Raw genomic sequence first — 21,907 nt, forward strand, 5'->3', positions numbered from 1 at the left:
GTGGCAGATGTAACAATATGTGCTACTATCATTATTGCTATTATTATCATTGTTATGTCAATAATTGTTATGAAGAGGGGCAACAGCCTTTTGAATAGGTCCAGGGGCAACAGTCTGGATAACTGACTGATCTGGCCTTGAAACCTAAATCAAAATGGCCTTGCTGTGCAGTTACTGTGAACAGCTGAAAGGAAGGGGAAACTACAAACGTAGTTTTTCCCAAAGGCATGCAGCTCTACTGTATGGTTAAATGATGATGGTGTCTCCTTGGGTAAAACATTCCGGAGGTAAAATAGCCCCCATTCGGATCCCCGTGCGGAGGATACTGAGGAGGATGTCATTATGAGATGAGAAACAAAACTGGCGTTCTGCGCATCAGGGCGTGGAATGTCAGATCCCTTAATCGAGCAGGTAGGTTACAAAATTTAAAAAGGGAAACGGATAGGTTGAAGTTATAGTGGGAATAAGTGAAGGAGCAGGAGTTCTAATCAGGCGAACAGAGGGTTATAAATACAAAATCAAATAGGGGTAATCCAGGAGTTGGTTTAATAATTAATAAGAAAACAGGAACGCAGATAAGCTACTATGAACAGCACAGTGAACGCATTATTGTAACCAAGATAGACACGAAGCCCACACCCACGACAGTAGTACAAGTTTATATGCCAACTAGCTCTGCAGATAAGGAGGAGACTGCAGACATGTATGGTGAGATTGTTCACATAGTTAATGGAGACGAAAATTTAATAGTCATGGGGGACTGGAATTCGATAGTAGGAAAAAGGAGAGAAGGAATAATAGGTGAGTACTGACTGGGGGAAATAAATGAAACAGGAAGTCACCTGGTAAAATTTTGCACAGAGCATAATTTAAACATAGCTAACACTTGGTCTAAGAATCTTGAAAGAAGGCTGTATACGTGGAAGAGACCTGGAGACGTCGGAAGGTGTCAGATTGATAATGTAATTTTATGTGGGAAGCAATCTAACACGTTACGTACGAAGCAAGGAGGACATACATAGCAGACTAACTCAGACAGAGGGCAGTTTTGGCAAAAATGAAACTACTAGTATCAAATGTTGGTCTTAATTTGACGTCAAAACATCGTAAAATGTACGTTTGGAGGACAGCATTGTTAATCCTGCTCAGTGGGAATACTGAAAAAGAAAGGTTTGACATGTGCTACAGAAGGATGTTGAAAATTAGGCGGATTTATAAGATTTGAAATGAGTAGATTTTCCACAGAATCAGCTAGGAGAAGAATATGTAGAACACTGAGAAGAAGAAGGGAAAAAATGACAGAAGACGTGTTAAGGTATCGAGGGATAACTTTCATGTTACTCGAGGGAGATATAAAGCGCAGTAAATGCAGGGGAAGTCAGCAGTTGGACAAATAAAAGAGGACGTAGGATACCACGTGCTACTCTGGGATGAAGAGGTTGGCACAGGAGAGGAATTCGTAGCGACCTGCATCAAACGAGCAGAAGACTGATGACTACAGACTATATATAAAAAAGATAACGCCTGTAATGGAGCTCTTTGCTCTCATGGGAACTTTCTAACATGGCTGTTGAATCTCGGCTAGTCCTTACCATCCCCCAAAATATTATTTGACACATAATGCCTCAGATGTATTTGACGTTTCTGACTTTCAACAGTTTATATATTTGTGACCTCGGAGCTGAATATTTGATGTTTTCTCGGATAATCTGCAGTTTGTTTCCTGTCATCCACCTACACAAAAATACATGGTGACATTTCAACTTACTGCTGTTATGGAGCGCACCGCTTGTTCTGCAGCATGATTTCCCAAACTGTGTTCCGCAGAACGCTGGTGCTCCACGGGAAGCGAGTAAGTGCTCCGCGAAAAACTAGTAATAAAATGGCTGTTTTTTTCTAATTTTGAAGACACTATTTTTTCTTAAATTTTTTATTGTTATTGTTGTATTATTAGCTGAAAATTGAAGTAAAAGTTGAAGTAGTCGCTGAATAAATAAAATTTTTCTCTCTTTTTAAAATTTTATTAGCATTGGAAAAATAAACCACTCCATTAGAGCACCAGCGTTCTCAAAGTGTTCCGTCGGAGGAAAAGTTTGATAGACCCTGTTATACAGTGTTGGCTCGATTCTTGAGCACTGCAATAGGTGGACGCTTGCTCGTCATTGGCTACGAGCTCGCCTACCATTAAGCGTCTTCTGTTGCCAAGAAATAAAAAAAAACTTAAGATTAGAGCGACCGCGTGAACGTTGTACTGAGGTAAAAAATGTGTTGTTTAACTCCAGTCTGTCGCAGAGCGACTGTCGCATACCTTGCAGACGTCGTCTTGGTGACTACATCTCGTAGGCTGTTCTGTTAAGCAGTAAAGCAGAACAAGTGTTACAGTTTGAGGCAGTCATGTGAGGTCGGCTCCTAAGTAGTGAATGTGGGATGTTTTAGGGATCGAAAGTTTGCCTCTCCTTAAAACACCTCTCCTTGCGTCACTTCATCGGGACAACGCTCAGTCACACGTAGAGTGACTGTGCAAGCCTGAAAGCATAACTAAAAGAAAACGCCATTTTTTTAGTAGTTTTTCGCGGAGCGCTTACTCACTTCCTGCGGAGCACCGGTGTTCTACAGAACACTGTTTGGGAAATCATGCTGTAGAATAAGTAGTACGGTCCATAACAGCCGTAAGGCGAAACATCACCAGCTATTTTTGATTACTAGATGACAGGAAACATGTCTGCTAATTATCCGAGTAGTCAGCAGAATGTATTCTGGTATGAAATGAGACGAGCTTGTAGTTTTGGTCTTGGAGCAGCAAAATAGCTGGGTTCTTTTGGTTAACAGGTATCAATGGTTCAAGGGGTTGGACATTCACCTATCAAACGTGATATGGATTTGACCGGTCGGCCAATGATTCGTTATAGTCCGACGGCAACCAATGTCGCTGCTCTGTGGAATTTCCATACGATCTGCCTGGATGGATATTATGTCTTCGTGGTCATTAAGCGGGATGTACCACGTCGGTGGCAGTAGAACAGTTCCGCATGCCATTGCAAATAGCGGTCCTCTGAACTTCCTTCCTCTTTAAGAGTGTGCTTTACGAAAGAATGCACATGCTCTTTCATTCAATACCACGACTTTTAGGGGTTGTCATTACTGCACGTGAAGCCTTCGTAACAGACAGAGTTCTCAGAGACATAGATGATGTAAAATTCTTTAGTGCAGATTATCGTGTACCTAATAAATATTAAAAAGATCATAACTGACACACCCATCCTCCTTGGTGTTCGTCGCAGTTCAACTGGTAATTTAATAAAAATAAATTGTATACTTTCTTTAAACGAGTATCTTTATAATACTGATAAGCTCTATAAAAATAACTTTCTCACACTATTGTTATTATTTAACAACACATGTGATACGTTACTTGCGATCTCCATCAATTCGCAAATCATGCATTTTATATGTTTAACTATTGTACGAAAAAAGTGTGCAAAAATACAATTATATCTTGACAATAATTAGTAGGTACAATGCTGACAACTGGGCGTGTGTGTAGAATGATATGAGACTTGTGTTCCATGGAAATGTAATGACGAAGCGTAGGATGAACATGTTAAAAACAGGAGATATAGTATCAATAAAATATATCATACAATAAGAATTTATTTTGGTCTTAAGTGAGACGAGCTTTTAGATTTCGTCTGAGGGAAAGCAAACAGATGGGCTCCTCCGCTGGGCGGGAAACGGGAAAACTGCAACGCTTATACAAAAATTCCACCAGACTGGATACATGATGGATGTCATTTTATGGTTTAGAGATAAACTCCCAGTTATTGACAGGAATAATATGAACTGTGCCTGAATATTTGATTGTACATATGTTGATCCATTCATCGAGGATTGCAATAATCAGTACCGATTTATACGCAAAGGTGGACCAAAATCTTTAGTCTTTCAATAAACAAGACAATGTACGTAATAGATGCAATCAATTAGTCGCCAAATAAGTAATACTATGTTGCTCTGAGGACGGGACATTGCATACATATGGTGCGGATCACGTAGATAGTAGACTGAAGACGTGGATTTTAGTACGGAATATGAAAAAGATCTGTCTTCTTGACAGCTCAGTACCTAGCATTACAACAGGAACACCAGTGTTCACATAATGAACACCCTCTCACAACAAAAAAGAGCCTTGTTCATTTTATACCGTCCGTTGTATGCAGTCCCCTCGGAACGAATCTTGAATTGTTCGATGAGTACGACACCAAACATTATTCGCATTCAGCCGGTAACTTGAGTCACCTATCCAGAAGACATGTATCCTGCCCGTCACGGAGTACTGTTAGAGTTTCTTCGTTCGTTGTAAGCGGACAGTTTTGTGGGCAGTGCTAAGTAGTTGATATCTACTTTAGATTATGTTCGAAAGGCACATGTGGTGCTTTCCACCCGTCGTGTTCGTTCGAAAGCAGGTAGAGAAGGATCAGCTTCGACGCTCTGCAGCAACTCCTGTTTCACAGGAAATCGATTTTTATCAAAAGACCTTGTCGGCATGGTTTATATGGTAGATCCGCGGACACAATCGTGACGAATTTCTTTTACACTCGGGTGCCTGCCTATAATTAGTGATTAGTGAGTACTTGGATTCCCGAGACAGTCCTCACTTTTTGTTAGTCGTTCACAACAGACTTGCTCACCACGTTGAGTGTCACGAAAGGGAAAAGACACCGCTACGGACACTGTGAAGATAGCAGTCTACAAAGATAATCTGTCGCTTCACCTGTTTCCACGTCAGCGACATTTGTATAGGTTACTGTTTGCTTCGACACTCCAGGTGGAAAAGCTGTTTGTCTGTTGAGCTTAAAGTGAAGGCGAACAAGAAATAAAACTTGTCTGAAAGTTATTACTCGCTTAGTCGAGTCTCTTTCTCTATTTTTTGTTATAGCTAACTGTTGGAACCTGGTAAGACGTCCACAGTAATCTTGAAGGCACACTGGACGCTAGATTTCATGATAAAAAAAAAGATAGCGCAGCTCTGTCATATATTGTTCAGGTCGTAGTTGCTGTGCACGGAAGAGCTCTCTTTCGCACAAAGACCAGATTGTATGTTAATCCCGTATCCGAGTACAGCACAGACCGTTGAAGTTGCGAGGCCGAACATAATTTCATTAAATCTATTCGTGTGATCGCTTGTTTAATAATCCCCTTGACACGTTTTTGTACGTTACGCTTACAGCGGGACTCATTCGTTCAGTAAGCGGTCGTGTGTCGAGGGTTTCTCTAGGGGGATTCTCCATCGATCACACGTTCGGGATTCCGCAGCTTACTCACGTACGGCCAACGATGCAGAAATATATGGAGCTCGAACTTCATGAAATTACAAAATCGTCCTGTTCTTCTGGTTTACGTCTGTTCCGCTTTTTCACCTTGACCTCTGTTGAGCAAATGTCATGTAAGCAGCAGCGTTACTATCGAATAGCCCTTGCACCTCGGGCATAATTACTGAAAACGGCGTTATTTATAGTATAACAGTCGGCATTACTTGCATACACTTTGCAATGTAGCGCTTACTGCTTATATACCAAAGACGTTGCTAGGACTGGTACGTCTCACGTGTGAATGATTAGAAACTAAGAAAAACATCAAATTTTTCTTGTTATGTTCAGGATATATGGATAACTTTTCAGTTGCACGGACCGTGGGAAATCACTTTTTTCTTTTTTTTAAAAAATCATAAGTTTGGAATTTTAGTGTAGTTGACTAACAAATGAAACGTGATTTCATCTTATGGTACACGAACTACCAAAACAGGCGTATGACGGCTTTAGAAAATCCACACTAGCATAAAAAGTATTTAGATTCACAAGAAACTGGAAATGTCTGTGGCGTGTTTCGGTCACAAGCAGTTATAAGGACAGTCTATCTAAAATAATTTAACGATTTTGTCAATTAGTTAACGGGTAGTATGTACTAAATAAAAATGTTACATTAGTATGAAGTGTTCGAATAATTCATGGCTGAAAATAATCCAATTACGGTTTGAATAACTAAACATGTTCAATTAGGGATCTACAATATCATCAAAATGAAATATTTGTCGGTGCTGGTAAATCAGTTAGTGCATTATTAATAATGTTAAATAAAGAATGTTTAAAACGTAGCGGTTTATTAACGAGTATAATTTAAACTTATATTTTGGACAGTTTCTTTGTTATAATATGATGACACTAATCATTGTTAATAGGCTAAAAGTGTGTACTGCTTTTTAAAATGCGAGACAATGGACTGCCTTATTTCTGTGATAGAGAGGGAATGATCTAGAAATAAATTTGATCATCCTTTCTTGCCAAGTAACTCTTGATGACTTTGATTAAACACTGAAGAAAGGAATCGCCCAAAGGAGCCCCATACAATGCAACACTGTGCCCATGTGTTACCACCAATTTCACTGATTGTTTGAAAAAGATACTTTAAATTTAGACGAGCAATAACGGTACGCTCATATGTAAGCGTAGTACTACCTTTCTTCTTTTCTTTGCTTCACTAGAGGTAAATGATCATTTATTTTCATTTAATGATAGTATGCCTTTTAATGAAGTAGTCTAAGGTGTCCTGCGATAATTATCCATCGCAGTCACGTTGAATTTTTCCTAAAAAATCGAACAACAGTTCACAAACTACATGAAAAACTTTTTCCGCGTACTAATACCTGATCAAATACAACTATTAGACCTAGTGACGATATTGGCCACCGACAGACAAAATTCACTTTCCTAACTTCTAGAATTTTTTAAAAAGTGAGAGAATATTTTAATAATTACATCGAAATCAGAATTCTGTTCACAACAATACGTCATACGTGAGTGAACTTACAAAAATTCCTTCTAACAGTCAAATTTAGCTGCTGATACTATGATGTTAACCCAGAAGCACACTTACAATATTAATTCTAGCCGCTGTTAGTTCTTACACAGCAGAATTTAGATCCCAATCCAGGCGTCCTGCATTACAATTTCCGTAATTTCGCTTTGCCTGGTCAGATGATTAGAGTCACCTGAGGTGTCAAAAGGAACTCAAAACAGTGAAAAGAATATAAAAGATTAAATGTGTTACACACGTCGCTGTAACTTTCTTAGACTGTCGTGTGTTACGCTCGATGCACAGGATACTTAGAGGGATACTCTTCTTCGATACATTGCCTAAATTAGATACGTAGACTTGTTCAGAGTTATATTCTTATGCTGCATTGTTGTGTGTGTACCTGAAAGTGTAACAGAAGTTCATTTACTTTAAAGTTATACTCATGTATGATTTATGTAACTGTGTGAGAAAAGTTCGTGAAGAAATACTAGCAAACAAATAAAAATGGCTAGCGTCGCTGCCTTCTGTACAGGAGGACCAGAGTTCGATTCCCAGCATCTCCTCAGAACTTCTCTGAGGTAAGTAGGTTCGAAATGGGGTCCACGCAACCTCGTGGCGCCAAGATTCATCTTTTAGAAATAAGGGCTGAAGCGATTAATGACATGCTGATTGCGTATTCCACGATCATAGATCGCTTCTCCTGTTGCCTCATAGGCAGACGGTGGCCAATTGGAACAACCACACTCCTAATCTTCTGTGAGTGGCGCTTTTGATTCTGAAAAAGAAAAGAAAAAAAAAAGCTGCTCGGCACATACGATAGTTGATGCATTACGTCACTCTAAGCGCAGAGTTTCAAAATTTTTCTGCAAACTCCCGGAAAATACAGCAATGACGTCCATTATTGGTAAAGTGAAGTTACTGTATCGCAGTTCCGATCCCGCTTTCATTGTTTGTCAATTTTTCGGTGACTGCGACTGCCGAAACATTCGGCAGGCGTATTCCTGTGTTCCAATAATCGCTAAGGGAGTTGAAAAACGGGTATGTGGCGTGTGAAACGCGGCTGTGATGCAGAAACAATTGTATGATGATGCACAAATGTTTTGGCGTACATGTCCTGTAGATACCTTAGCTGCTCATAATATTTTTCTGATTCCAGTCTTTCTTAGAAAATAAAGGGAAATACTTATCTCCGCACCACACATGCTCTAATTCTATAATCCACAGATCGTGGTCTCGCGGTCACGTTCTCGCTTCCCGAGCACGGGGTCCCGGGTTCGATTCCCGGCGGGTCAGGGATTTTCACCTGCCTCGAGATGTCTGGGTGTTTGTCTTGTCCTCATCATTTCATCATCATTCATGAAAGTGGCGAGTTTGGACTGAGCAATGTTTGGGAATTTGTGCGGGCGCTGATGACCGCGCAGTTGAGCGCCCCACAAATCAAACATCATCATCATCTAATTCTATAGGTTATCCCTGGATTATCTTCATAATTATAGATATTCATGGCTTTAAAAATATAATGGCTAATAACAACTAATATTGAACATAACTCAGCAAGTTTTATGAGATTCGTCTTGTTCATCGTCGGAAGCGATACTCGCGGAATTTCTGCGTAATGCCATCGGGGTTGTTCTACAGCTCGGTGAAGAGACCGCGGAAGTTTCTGAGCTCAAGGAACGACCGAACCTCCAGATGTTTTACAGATCTCTTCCACACATCGGCATGTCAGTAGCTTGGATTACAGGAGCTGTAGAATACTCCTGTAATCCAAGCTGCTGGGAGGCCATTGCGTGGGAGAGATATTTCGGTCCGGTCGTTCCGTGAGGTCAGGAATATCCATGGTGTCTTCATCGAGCTGTGGAACAAGCATGGTGGCAGGGCGGAGAAAGTCCACGATTGCCGAAGAAAAGACACATAAATACTCGGGAAACCGAAGGGACGGATAAATCACTCCCCAAGAAACCTAAGATATAACTCATGACAGGACAGGTAATGATAGGTATAAACTGCGAAAGCAAACCTTGGCGAAAACGATACTAAAGTTTTGTTTTATCATTCATGTTCACCAATGGATGCACCCCAACTGGTACACACAGCGTCCATTCGATAATCAATTCGTCTCCATGTTCAAATCTTCAAATGCGTATCATCAGATCTAAGAGGTCTTAACCTTGATTCGGTACACTTGGTCTTTGTTTCTTTTCTTGAGTCATCAGTCTTCTCATTGGTTTGATGCGGCCCGCCGCGAATTCCTCTCTTGTGCCAACTTTCCATCTTAGAGTAGTACTTTCGACCTACGTCCTCTATTATTTGCTGGATGTATTCCAAGCTCTCTCTTCCTACACAGTTTTTACCCTCTACAACTTCCTCTAGTACTAGGGAAGTTATTTCCTGATGTCTTAACAGATGTCCTATCATCCTGTCCCTTCTTGTTGTCACCCTGTTCTTTCTTCTTCTAAGTGTTTTCAATACGTTCCTTTCCCCGCCGAATCTGCGGGGAACCTCCTCATTCGTTACTTTATCAGTCCACCTAATTTTCAACATTCAACATTCATGCTTCGATTCTCTTCTGTTCCGGTTTTCCCATTGCCCAAGTTTCACTACCATACAACGCTGTGCTTCAAACGTACATTCTCAGAAATTTCTTCCTCATATTAAAGCCTATGTTTGATACTACTAGAGCTCTCTTGGTCAGGAACGCCCTTTTGCCGGTGCTGGTTTGCATTTTATGTCCTCATTCCTCCGTCCGTCATGGGTCATTTGCTGCCTCCGTAGCAGAATTCCTTGACTTCTTCTACTTCTTTATCCCCATTCCTGAAGTTGAGTTTCTCCTGCTCTCCCATCTGAAATTTCTCATTATTTTATTCTATGTTCGATTTAATCTCAGTCCATATTCTGTACTCATTAGACTGTTAATTCCATTCAACAGATCCTGTAATTCTTCTTCACTTTCACTGACGGTAGCAATGTCAGTAGCGGATCATATCAATGATATTCTTTCGCCCTGTATTTTAATCCCACTGTTGCACCTTTCTTTTATTTCCAACATTACTTCTTCGATGTGTAGATTGAAACTTATGGTCGAAAAACAGTCTTGCATCCTATTTAATCAGAGCACTTCCACTGTTAAAGTTTCCTCTTGGTTCTTACACTTACTGTGTGTTACCCGAGTTTCCCTATGGCTTACCCCTATTTTTCTCAGAATTTCGAACATCTTGCACCATTTTACATTGTCGGGCGCTTTTTCCTGGTCGACAAATCCTATGAATGTGTCTAGTTTTCTCTTTAGTCTTGCTTCCATTATTATCCGCAACATCAAAATTGCCTCTGTGGTGTCTTTACCTTTCCTAAAGCCAAATTGATCGTCATTTAATGCATCCTCGATTTTCTTTTCCATTCTACTGTATATTATTCTTGTCAGCATCTTGGATGCATGAACTGTTAAGCTGATTGTGCGATATTTCTAGCACTTATCGGCTCTCGCTATCTTCTGAATAGTGTGGATGATGTTTTTCCGAAAGTCTGATGGAATATCGCCAGTCTCATACATTCTACACGCCAACGTGAATAGTTGTTTTGTTGCCACTTCCCCCAATGATTTTCGAAATACCTACTGAAATTCTCGATCTCTTCTTCCTTATTTTATCTTAAGTCATCCAAAGCTCATTTAAATTCTGATTCAAGTATTGGATCCTCTATCTCTTCCCTATCGACTCCTGTTTCTTCATTTATCACATCATCAGACAATTCCTTCCCTTCCTAGAGGCGTTCAGTGTACTCTTTTCACCTACCCGCTCTCTCCTCTGAATTTAACAGGAGAACTCCTATCGCTCTCTTAAATTTATTGCTCTAGCTTTTAATTTCACTGAAGGCGGTTCAGTTTCCCGGATATATGAAAAGTTGATTCGTTGGTGAAAAAGCCCTTTTCCAGGTACCTTTGTTTGCGTCGATCTTGGCTAACATTGTTTTTTACCTTTTTGTCACCAGTCTACTCACTGGTTTGAGTGACTCCCCACGAATTCGTCTCCTGTGCTAACCACCTCATCTCCGAGTAGCACTTCCACTCTACGTCCTCAATTATTTGCAGTATGTATGCACTTCCTCTGCACTTTTTACCCTTTACAGCACCCTTTAGTACCCAAGAGATTATTCCATGATGTGTTAACACATGTGCTATCATCCTGTTCCTTCTCCTTATCAGTGTTTTCCACATGTTACTTTCTTCGCCGATTCTGCGAAGAACCTTCTCATTCATTATCAGTCCACATAATTATCAACTTCGATCTGTAGCACAACATCTCAGGCACTTTAATTGTGCTCTGTCCTTTCTCACATGTCATGAGTCACTACCGTACAATGGTGTGTTCCAGGCGCAGTTTCTCAGAAATTTCTTCTTCAAGTTGAGGCTGGATTTAGTAAACCTTTTGACAAATAATGCCCTCTTTGCCTATGCTTTCTGAGTTTTATGTCTTCCGTGGTCTAGAGGTAGCGTCTTTGACTAGGAATCAAAACGTCATTGGTTCCGGGTCCGAACGTAGCCACTGCTTACATTTTGAGTAAAAGTCGTCAGGAATGGCGTCCGAAGACTTCCAGTATATGGAGCCACCCTCATTCTGCGAACGGCCTTGTCAAAGAGGGTGGAGGAGCGGACAGAGCCCTTGGTGTGGGAAACTGCCGCTAAAAAGCGAAAGAATCAGCAACTATCAGCGACATGAGGAAGCAGGAGGCAATCGAAACCACTGCATTTTTTAAAATTTTTTGACTCTACAGTGTTTTGATTGGCTTGATGCGGTCTGCCACCAATTCCTCTACTGTGTCAAACTCTTCACCTGAGTAGCAGTTACAACCAACGTACTCAATTATTTGCTGAATGTGTTCCACTCTCTCTCTTACTCTACAGTTTTACCCTCTACAGCTCCGTCTAACACCAGGAAGTTACTTCCTGATTTCTTAACAGGTGATCTATCATCCTGTCCCTTCTTCTTGTCAGTGTTTTCCATATATTTCTTTCCTCGCCGAATCTGTGGAGAACCTCCTCATTCCTTACTTTATCAGTTTACCTAAATTTCAACGTTCTTCTGTAGCTCCTGATCTTAAGTGATTCGACTCTCTTCTGTTCCGGTTATCCCACAGTCCACGCATCACTATCATACGATGCTCTGCTCCAAACGTACATTCTCAGAAATTTCTTCCACAAATTAAGGCCTTTGTTTCACACTATTAGAGTTCTCTTGGTCAGGAATGACCTTTTTAACAGTGCTAGTCTGCATTTTATATCCTCTTTGCTCCGTACATCATGAATTATTTTGCTGCGTACTTAACACAGTTCCTTCACTTCGTCTACTTCGTGATTCTCAATACTGTTCTTAAGTTTGCCGCTGTTCTCATTTCTATAACTTCTCGTTACTTTAGTCTTTCTTCGACTTATTCTCAACCCATACTCTACTCGTTAGACGGCTCATTCAACAGATCCTGTAATTTCTCTTCACTTTCGCTGAGGATAGAAATGTCAGTATCGAATATTATCATTGATATCCTTCCACACTGCAATTCAGTTGACACTCTCAAACGTTTCTTTTATTTCTATCATTGCTTCTTCGACGTGTGGATTGAAGAATAGAGGAGAGAGACTACGTTTATTACGCCCTTTTTAATCTGAGTACTTCGTTCTTTGTCTTCCAGTGTTATTGTCTCCTCTTGGTTCTTGTTTATATTATTTATTACCCGTATTTCCCCACAGCTTACCCTACTTTTTTCGGAATTTCGAATATCGTACAGAGGTTCTCCCATGGGGCATGTGTTTTGCGAAAGAGTAACGACAAATGATCAGTGATAGTGTATAATGCTTAATTCTGTGACTGAAAAATAACGGTTATGAATAGTGTTTAATCCTATTTTATAAATAATGCCACCTATACTATGACAGAAAACAGATAAGTTCAATGTATAAGGGGTGTTCAAAAAGAAACGAGCCGATGTCATAATTACAGAAACCAGTACCTGTATGTTAGAATTATTGACCCTGCCTGTTGAGACACTTGTCCCACTGTGACACAAGGTGATGCATGGTTGTCTCACAAAATTCTCGGGGCAGCAATGTTAACCAGTTCCGCACGTACAGCTGGACGTCGTCGTCCGTGGTGAATCGTTTGCACCTCAGAGCCTTTTCAAGGGGATCAAAAATGGTGTAATCACAGGGAGAGTGGTTAGGACTGTATGGAGGGTGGCCGAGAACCTCCCATTTGAATTTCTGCAGGAGTGTTGCGACTGTTTGACCGTACGAGGCTTTGCATTCTCGTGGAGCAGAATGATCCTACGAGTGAGATTGCCTGGTCGTTTGGATTTGAGCGCCTGCCGGAGGGTAGTTAAAAGTTTGCGAGTAACGCTGGGCGTTCACTTTGGCCCCGTGATGCAGGAAGTGAACCAGCAGGGGGCCATCTTGGTCAAAGAAGAACGTCATCATAACCTTTCCTGCACTCTTGTGGACGACGATGTCCAGCTGTACGTGCGGACCTAGTTTACATCGCAGCCCCGGGAATTTTATGAGACAGCCATGCACCGCCTTGTGTCACATTTAGGCATCGTACGAGAAATCACTATCATATCGACACAAATTTTTCTCGTTGCCTTTTTTGAGCAGGGAGATGAAAGTGGGGGATTCTGGAGGGGCAAAGATTGTTATGGAGAGTGGCAACGTCGAAGTTCATAAACTACGCTCGAGACTCTGAGCTATGGTCTTGCTCGCCGTTATTCACCTTGACTAAAATATATCGGATTCATTAGGTAACCTTATTTCTTACGGAGATACTATCACTTGCCGCCGCACAAAACTTATCTGTTGCACCAATCTCGCTATGTGCTGAAATTGCAATAAACCCACTGGGATAGGTCTGCAGAGAAGGCAGCTCAATTTATGAGTCACTTATTTTTGCGTGCGAGCGTACACATCTTCACTCAGCTGCATTACGTTTTTTTCGTCACTTAATGGCTGATAAAAAAATGATAACCTCTGAATTGCTGGTAATTCATGACATTATCTCCGCTCTAACGAACTGCAGTAGACTGTAGAAGATCCACAAATGTATTCAGGTCTCACAGGAAAAGAAATTGCAGAATGTATCTCCTAGACTACTAAATTTGCCTTAAAATTCAGATGTCTGGCCAAATTCGTTAGAGACAAATGACGAATAAGTGATTGTAAATCGCTTTCGATAGACTGAATGCTTGCCAAAGAGCTCCCAGTGCGGTGTCTCAGCACATAAATGCAAGGAGGCAGAGCCAAAATATTTATAAATACCTGCGGTCCGACGACAAATATAATCGAATAAAAAGAAATTCGAGCAGAAATCTTCCTGATAGATATTCATTTTCACAATTTTTCACTGAAGTTCAAACAACTTTTGCAACCAACTCTGTACTTCTTCCTTTCATGTGGACACCTAAACAATCACAGCAGTATCTTCGAACTTACTTCAGTAATGAGATGATGCGTATGTTTACATTACCTATTCAGAGGATGAGTTAATCAAATCTAAGACGAAAGTGATTATGAATATTAGATAACTGACTAAAAATTTTTAAAAACGAAAATAGGGAAATATGCAGGAGACAAAAAGATAGATTTTTTATAACTATGAAGCGAAACTGCTCAAAAGGGTTGAAGTAAGCCTTACAAAGACGACAAAAGCTACCATCAGAAATGTTTTACTGACGTCAATTTTTTACAAGGAAGTTCTGAAGGTGTAGATTTTCATTTCAGCGTTGTATGGAAGTGAAGTGCTACCCATCTGGGTCCTCCGCTTAGCAGTCAGGCATTCTGACCACTCAGTTACGGAGAGGGAGAGAAAATTGTAATTTTATTTACGTATTATTTATTTACTGTTCACAAAAAAGTGACTCTGAGCACTATGGGACTTAACATCTGTGGTCATTAGTCCCCTAGAGCTTAGAACTACTTAAACCTAACTAACCTAACACACACATCCATGCCCGAGGTAGGATTCGAACCTGCGACCATAGCGGTCACGCGGTTCCAGACTGAAGCGCCTAGAACCGCACGGGCACACCGGCCGGCTCGTATTTGGTAGAGCGACGTCTGTACTTGATGTTGTTCCGACCTTCCCTTCTTAGGTTGGCGGACTGCGAGGTATAATCAGTACTGTTCAGAGTCACAGCCTTTTATTGAACAGTTAAAATAGACGATACAAATCAATTTTTTGGACAATAATAAATTTATAAATAAATTATTTATTTCCGGTATTTAATAATAAAAAATGCTAGTAGAACTACTTCTACTACTACAAAACTACAATGAAACCCTTACCCAATAACCCAACTACTAATACTACTGTTAACACTGTGGAGTTTATTTTGCTTTTGGTTACTGATTTTGGTTGCATTTAACTCGTGGGTGCTTTTTTACCCGGTCAGCAGCCATTGTCTGCTGAATTCCTTGGTCGTAGGGCAGCACGACAATAGCGTTTCCACTATAGCAAGCAAAGTCTACGATTCACTACTACGTCTTAGAGACCACACTCCCGCGCTTGTACCTACGCAATGCAAATTCCTGAGAAAATCTTTCATTCTGTGATCGCCGATTTCAGTTGTCTTCTCTCCATCTTCTGAATATGTTGTCTGTCCGGGTTGGGAAAAATTTGTGGTAAGGTCTTATGGGACCAAACTACTTAGGTCATCGGTCCAATATCCTTAGTGCCTAGCGTCCAAAACCCACCACATCGTCATAGAGCCTCATATTGTGTGCTCTGGAGTGTCCACACTGCCGCAGGCGCAATTGTCATTAATCTGTTTTTTAATTCTGCATAGATATCTAGCATACTGGCCATGACCGGTCCACTCGTCTACAAATCTCATTCTAATCTCTGGCTGGTGTTAGGGAGAGATTCGTATGTTCTTCTGCCAGTGCCTGAAGTGTCCCATTTGGTTTGCCACAATTGTAACATGTCGATCTTCTATTAACTTTCTCGTACTGACCTCAGTTCCAAGTATCCTTTGTACTTCCATTTCTTTGTACTTCCATTTAGCTAATAAGGGGCTCCCCTTTTCCTGACGTTCAATTCCAGTGGGCACATTTCTAGAATTACCAGCAACTCATCGCCTGTGGTAGTGCAGTAGGTGCTCGTTAATCTTACAAGGGAACCTCCCCATCGCACCCCCCTCAGATTTAATTCTAAGTTGGCACAGTGGATAGACCTTGAGAAACTGAACACAGATGAATCGAGAAAACAGGAAGAAGTTGTGCGGAACTATGAAAAAATAAGCAAAATATACAAACTGAGTAGTCCATGCCCAATATGAGCAACATCTAGGACAAGGTGACCTCAGGAGCGCCGTGGTCGTGTGGTTAGCGTGAGCAGATGCGGAACGAGATGTACGTGGTTCAAGTCTTCCCTCGAGTGGAAATTTTAATTTTTTGTTTTCAGTTTATGTCACAAACTCTTATGTTTTCATCACTTTTTTGGGAGTGATTATCACATCCACAAGAAAACCTAAATCGGGAAATGTAGAAGAATCTTTTTACCCATTCGCAAAGTGTACAAGTTAGGTGGGTCGACAACATATTCCTGTCATATGACGCACATGCCGTCACCAGTGTCGTATAGAATATATCAGACGTGTTTTCCTGTGGAGGAATCGGTTGAACTGTGACCTTACGATTAAATGTTTTCGGTTCCCATTGAAGAGGCACGTCCTTTCGTCGACTAATCGCACGGTTTTGCGGTGGGGTCGCAAAACACAGACACTAAACTTATTACAGTGAACAGAGACGTCAATGAACGAACGGACAGATCAAAACTTTACGAAAATAAACTTATCACTCGAGGGAAGACTTGAACCAAAGACCTCTCGTTCTGAAGCTGCTCACGCTAGCCACGAGACCACGACGCACCTATGCTTACATTATCCTTGATGTTGCCTATCTTGCGCATGGACTACTCAGTTTGTATATTTTGCTTATTTTTTCATACTTCCACACAACTTCTTCCTGTTTTCTCGATTGATCTGTGTTCAGTTTTTCAAGGCCTATCCACTGTGCTAACTTATAACTAAATCTGAGGGGGGTGCGATGGGGAGGTTCCCTTGTTAGTAGCACTCCTCATTGAGCTCTTCTCACTAATGAGGCTGGCTTCACAAGCTACAATCTATGAACTTAAACACTGGCACCATATCATAAGACTGAAGCTGATATAGAGTGGTGGTATGGTTTAATTGTTTTCAAGGGAAGCCTAAACTGATTCTCTGTAATGGTTATAATTTTGTTCAGCATGTTTGTCTCTTTTCTGGTTCAAAATGGTTCAAATCGCGCTGAGCACTATGGGACTTAACTGCTGAGGTCATCAGTCCCCTAGAACTTAGAACTACGTAGACCTAACTAACCTAAGGACATCACACATATCCATGCCCAAGGCAGGAGTCGAACCTGCGACCGTAGCGGTCGCGCGGTTCCAGACTGAAGCGCCTGGAACCGCTCGGCCACACCGGCCGACTCTTTTCTGGTTGCTTCCGCTCTACGATGTGCGACGTTAATCCACGAATACTGCTACATAAATCACTGCTGAGGTGCTTCTAACTGTTATATAATTTTATTGTATTTTAGGATTTCTTGCTAGGGTCTCTTTCACGAGGTACGTAGCTTTGTGGAGTGTTAGTGACAATTTGAGACTTAGGAACTTCCTTCAAGTTCAAGGAGCGCTGCATTACATTTCTCTTCTATAACTGCTACGGAGTTACTGCTTACAACAAACAACATGTCACCTGGAAACTACACCAGTCCGCTTACATTACCGCTGTCATCTAACTTCTGTAGTATGGGCTTCATTGCTACATCCTGAAACTCTGGAACACACACTGATGCCTGCGGACAGTCGTTTGTTATTGTATTCGTTACATCCTTTCCTGGGCATATTAAAGAAGCACGTCTCCCAAGACAACAGTCTCTCAGGCAGTTGTACAGCGCCTCTGGACAGCCAAAGAAAGACGGCCACTGTAAATTATCCAAAGCGCCATTAGTATGGACCATCATCGTTCGAGCATACATAGAATGAGTATCTGACGCTAGAGAGATCGCTTTATTAACTGCGTCTTCAGTCGATTTCCCTCTTACAAGTTCATACTGGCGCGGGCTGATCCCATGTAGCACTCTATGATCTTGCAATCTCTTGCTTAATAATTTTTCAAATGTCTTGCCGAGAACATTCAAAAGACAAATTGATCTATAGGGTTTGGGCATCATCGGATCCTTGTCTTTCCCTTTACTAATTCTCACTACTTCAGCATTCTTCCATAGTGCAGAGACCTTACCTCGCATTTCAAGCAAGTAAGTATCTAATTGATTACATAAGACTTCTGTTACCTCGGCAGGGAACCCGTTCGGTCCTGGACATCTTTTTCTTTTTCAGTCTTAAAACTATTTGCCTAAGTTTCGTCTTGTGTGAAGGGATTAAGAAGTTTATTGTTCTCATAGTCCTGCCATAGTATTTTTCGTAACCCACTCTGATCGGGTCTCGCTTTCTTCTCCGTAGTCAGGAAGCAATATTTCAAATTAGCTGGCGAACTGAATGTTCTCATATTTCTGTTGCCGTCTCATCATTCCTTTTGGGTGAGAGTAAGATTTTTGCTGATCGTATTGTCTCGAAGACTGTTTTGTATGGTGCACGTCAGGGGTCGGTTTCTGTTAGTGTCCACGAATTGCTTCCATCGTCCCGTTTTTTGTTTTCGACAATTCTACCTTGAAACGTTGTTTAACATACCTGTATCTATGCAGCCTTCGGATTCTTTTTCTTGAATAATGCCACTCTGGAATAGCTTTCTGACTCTTATGTTTCGCATCTTAATATTTGCACCGCCTCGGTCCACGTGCGAAGAAACCCCTAGAAGGAACTCTCTGTGATAATTACCGACACCTGCATTACTCTTCGTATAGCCACTATCAGTTCTTCGGCTTTAACATCTACATCATCACCCAGTGATGAAGCCCATCACTGGGTGATGATGTAGATGTTAAACCTCAACACTCAAACCCCCTTCACGGTGCTTCCCAGTTAGCCTCCTTGATACTATATTTGGTCCTTACATGCACATTTTCTGTGACATCTTGAATTTCCTTTCCAGTGATGGTATAGCGTACGATATGTGATCACTCGATGTCATTCCACTCTTAACCTTACAGTCTTTCACACGGCGTGCCGCTCCCGTATTTGGCAGAGCGACGTCTGTTCCGACCTTCCCTTCGTAGGTTGGCGGATTGAGAGGTGTAATCAGTACTTGTAGGTTCATCTTCATAATGGCATAGTTGTCTTCCGCAGTCATCAGTCAGACGGATATGTCACAATACTGATTTCGCATTTGCGTCAGTGGAGTACAGAAGAGGCTAAATTCGTCCTAGATGACCAATAACCTTTAGCGCTAGCAGAAACATATCGATCTCAGCACTAAATTGAAAATACATACTAACGAGGATGCTACTCTCCTTCCCGGTTAACATTTCCACACTAATTGTTTTGAACAATATTGCGATATTTTTGTCACTGTTATGGCCTTGTTAAATACTATTGTTTTTGCCATAGGACGTTGTCACTGGGCAGCTACTGGCATACTGGAGACCTCCCCAGCTTTAGTATACTATTCTTCGAGATATAGTACACCTAACTTCAACTCTTCTGCCACTCTTCTAGTACTGCACTCTGACTTAAATTGCTTGTTAGTCGGAACAACGCCTGGACACTTAGTCCCTCTATTCAGAGCTGTCACCATCATACCCAGACTTTTCACCATTGTCAAAGCGCACAAGTAAGCATAAACGCACTTAGTCTTTGAGTAGTATGTTGTACAAATGTAATTCTTTACTGCTGGCGCTCATTTGCGTCCCGCTTGTCTGAGTCTGAAACGAGGTCCGTCTGACGTTGTATGTGACAACATTATTACGCCACGTGACAAACATCAAATAACTAACAAATTTAGTGTATAGTGTAGGCAACGGAAAAAGCGAACAGAAAATTAAGCGCTGCCTGGAAGGTTTGGTAAGAACACGAAAGATAGGGGTCCAGGTTCAACTGCTGATGTAGCCCACACTTTTAATCTCTCTGTATGGTTCTTCGAAGAACATTTCACTTGGCATTGGAAAAAGCAGTAGATGGGAATCATAGCGCTGGCCGCTAAAACTGTAACACCCTGAACACTGTACGCAACAGATATACACTCCTGGAAATGGAAAAAGAACACATTGACACCGGTGTGTCAGACCCACCATACTTGCTCCGGACACTGCGAGAGGGCTCTACAAGCAATGATCACACGCACGGCACAGCGGACACACCAGGAACCGCGGTGTTGGCCGTCGAATGGCGCTAGCTGCGCAGCATTTGTGCACCGCCGCCGTCAGTGTCAGCCAGTTTGCCGTGGCATACGGAGCTCCATCGCAGTCTTTAACACTGGTAGCATGCCGCGACAGCGTGGACGTGAACCGTATGTGCAGTTGACGGACTTTGAGCGAGGGCGTATAGTGGGCATGCGGGAGGCCGGGTGGACGTACCGCCGAATTGCTCAACACGTGGGGCGTGAGGTCTCCACAGTACATCGATGTTGTCGCCAGTGGTCGGCGGAAGGTGCACGTGCCCGTCGACCTGGGACCGGACCGCAGCGACGCACGGATGCACGCCAAGACCGTAGGATCCTACGCAGTGCCGTAGGGGACCGCACCGCCACTTCCCAGCAAATTAGGGACACTGTTGCTCCTGGGGTATCGGCGAGGAACATTCGCAACCGTCTACATGAAGCTGGGCTACGGTCCCGCACACCGTTAGGCCGTCTTCCGCTCACGCCCCAACATCGTGCAGCCCGCCTCCAGTGGTGTCGCGACAGGCGTGAATGGAGGGACGAATGGAGACGTGTCGTCTTCAGCGATGAGAGTCGCTTCTGCCTTGGTGCCAATGATGGTCGTATGCGTGTTTGGCGCCGTGCAGGTGAGCGCCACAATCAGGACTGCATACGACCGAGGCACACAGGGCCAACACCCGGCATCATGGTGTGGGGAGCGATCTCCTACACTGGCCGTACACCACTGGTGATCGTCGAGGGGACACTGAATAGTGCACGGTACATCCAAACCGTCATCGAACCCATCGTTCTACCATTCCTAGACCGGCAAGGGAACTTGCTGTTCCAACAGGACAATGCACGTCCGCATGTATCCCGTGCCACCCAACGTGCTCTAGAAGGTGTAAGTCAACTACCCTGGCCAGCAAGATCTCCGGATCTGTCCCCCACTGAGCATGTTTGGGACTGGATGAAGCGTCGTCTCACGCGGTCTGCACGTCCAGCACGAACGCTGGTCCAACTGAGGCGCCAGGTGGAAATGGCATGGCAAGCCGTTCCACAGGACTACATCCAGCATCTCTACGATCGTCTCCATGGGAGAATAGCAACCTGCATTGCTGCGAAAGGTGGATATACACTGTACTAGTGCCGACATTGTGCATGCTCTGTTGCCTGTGTCTATGTGCCTGTGGTTCTGTCAGTGTGATCATGTGATGTATCTGACCCCAGGAATGTGTCAATAAAGTTTCCCCTTCCTGGGACAATGAATTCACGGTGTTCTTATTTCAATTTCCAGGAGTGTAGTTTACATTCCTGACACGATCAGCCTGGGGGCGATCTGATACGTATGATAAGTCAAGAAAACTTCACAAACCAAGATCGCTAAAAACCTTTTTATTGGATGAACGGTTTCGACAAAGCTATGTTGTCTTCACCGGGTTCAAAACTATAAGATCTGACGACGACAGCATATCTCTGTCGAAATCGGACATCCAATAAAATATTTTTTGTCGATCCTGGCTTGTGAAGTTATCTTCACATGACAAGAAATATCAAACTGACATGAACTGTACCATATGCTTCTATGTGCAAATCATTAGCATTTCTGGGCAACCGTATTGGGTAGGGTATAGCCATCAACACTATCTGCTCAAAAGTATCCGGTCACCGAGAAGTGGACGTTAAAATGGGCTGTGTCCACCCTTCACCTTTATGAGAGACT

This window comes from Schistocerca cancellata, chromosome 3 (genome assembly GCF_023864275.1).
Source record: "Schistocerca cancellata isolate TAMUIC-IGC-003103 chromosome 3, iqSchCanc2.1, whole genome shotgun sequence".
In the NCBI taxonomy this organism is placed as follows: Eukaryota; Metazoa; Arthropoda; class Insecta; order Orthoptera; family Acrididae; genus Schistocerca; species Schistocerca cancellata.